Below are 2,030 nucleotides of genomic sequence, written 5' to 3'. Positions count from 1 at the left end.
AACAAGTTACAAGAGAACCCAATTGGGGACAAAGCATTATATAACACAAGAAAGAAAGAAAGAGAACCAAGTGGGGGAGAATTGAAGTGAAGAAAAGCAAGCATGGCAGCATGGTTATGGGCTTGTTTGTTGGATTTGGAGACGACGAAAGAGTCAAAGGAAATGCCATTGACTGAAACAGAGGCTCCAAAGAGAGGGTTATGGTCTGGCCCATATCTGATAGAGGTGTACTTTGGTAAACCCCATTAATTCTTGTGGCAAAGCTCCTGCAGTTTCGACTTGTACATTCTTTCTCTGCTTAGTGTTGAAGTAATAAACTTGCTTACTGAAGAACTCTTTAAGAAGATGAACATCAAATGCATAGTTTCCAAGTTTTTTTTATATGGTTGTTAGTTACCAAAGGACATCAAAGGCTTTTCCCACGCGTTAAAGACAACACACACATACTGCTGTGCTTTATTTTTCATGTCTAACATATGACTCTATGAGCACCAGTAAACTAATCAGTTCAAAAGAAATTAAGAGAATTATTTTTCTTTATTCTTTTATGGTGTACTACTACCTTTTCTGGATCTGCTAATCATGCTTATTGAACCAACTTCCCTTCCCATTCAGTAAATATGAGTTACTATACTAGTCCCACTCTTAACATATACCTTTAAATACAATTATGCTCATCAATTTCCTACCTTTGATTGGAGATGGAATATTAAATGACATTGTGCATTTATACAATTTTTTTTTAAAGGGCACTTATACTATTGTATTGAAGCAGATTTATGAAACACAAAAATTTGTTAAAAAAATAAAAAAGAAGTGATATCATTTACAAATCCCTACTATGAGGTTAATTTTTATTGTGTAAAACTGAACACAAGCAGTAACATCTACAGTGGAGAGAGAGAGATGATCAGAAAGTAATTTTCACAATTCAAACTTTACAAAAAGGACTGAGACCAAAGTCACCAAACCAAGAAGCCATTCAGTTCAACATTCAAAGAAAATGGAAGATGACAACAGAAACTAAGTTTGGTGACTGGCAACAATCTTTCTGAACAAAAAATAATCATTAAATCTAAAACAACCTATTCATGTATAATCTATACATGGCCCTATGACTCATCTATACACTTCCAAAAAGGCCCCAGTTGTTGACTTTAAACGTTGAGAGAGCAAGTTTGAAGACCTCAACCATTGGCGTACATCCAGAAAGCTCGGCAGGAGTGGCAGCACCAGCCCCGACGGCGGTAGCACTTTCACTCAATGGACTGAAAACAATAAGGAAAGTGTGAGGGTGTCGGAAATATTAACACAACACAAAACAGTGTTGTTACCATCTATTTCTGTTCAAACATTTGGGAACTGAACCACAATCGGAGAATCTAACACAAGGAGGGTGCAAAGGAGGAAGATTATGCTCTGCCTCTTTACATTACTAAAGCACTAGTGGCAGGAAAATTTATGTTGAGAGGAAATACATTTGTATCCTTGAAATTCAACATCTTAACATTTGGAAGAAAAAGAGGCATTAATCTTACACTTGCAATTAATATAACATGTTTCAACTTGTTAGTTGTTTAAAATTATTGAAATACAAGAGAAATTATGCATAGATTGACTGAATGTTGTAAGTATATTCATGTGTAGATGCTCTTCTTTTAGGTGTTATTTATTCAAGTATAGGTGATAGCATTTAATCAATGATTTGTACTCTCAGAAAGAAAAGCAAAAAAACCGAGAACTTGTTGCAGCAGAACACAAACTCCTAGTACTTACTTTATATGAATCGGCTCATATGCAGAAATTAGGATATCCGTGTTAACTTCTTTAAGACGAACATTTGCAACATATACCTACAAGATAACAATAAAATATTAATAGAGCACAGAAACACTAAACCGTAATTAGCTGGTGGAAAGAAAATCCTAAGCTAGATTTAAAAAAGAAGAGAAATAACTTACCCTCACAACATTTTGTGCTTCCCTACCTTGCCGTCCCTTAGAGATAGCCTATGTTCAAGTAACCAAAAT

General features: G+C 35.0%; 1 long non-coding RNA gene across 1 annotated transcript; it reads right to left on the bottom strand.

The window, feature by feature from the left end:
- Positions 1–825: 825 nt before the first annotated feature.
- LOC133032941 (uncharacterized) lies at positions 826–2,030 on the bottom strand. Its single transcript, XR_009685481.1, has 2 exons — positions 1,962–2,030; positions 826–1,853 (listed from the first exon to the last, which is right to left on the bottom strand). It is a non-coding gene; the product is annotated as an uncharacterized LOC133032941 (long non-coding RNA).

Source organism: Cannabis sativa, unplaced genomic scaffold (assembly GCF_029168945.1).
Source record: "Cannabis sativa cultivar Pink pepper isolate KNU-18-1 unplaced genomic scaffold, ASM2916894v1 Contig1, whole genome shotgun sequence".
In the NCBI taxonomy this organism is placed as follows: domain Eukaryota; kingdom Viridiplantae; phylum Streptophyta; class Magnoliopsida; order Rosales; family Cannabaceae; genus Cannabis; species Cannabis sativa.
Note: the sequence above shows the minus strand (reverse complement) of the source record. Positions and strands in the feature narration are given on the sequence as shown.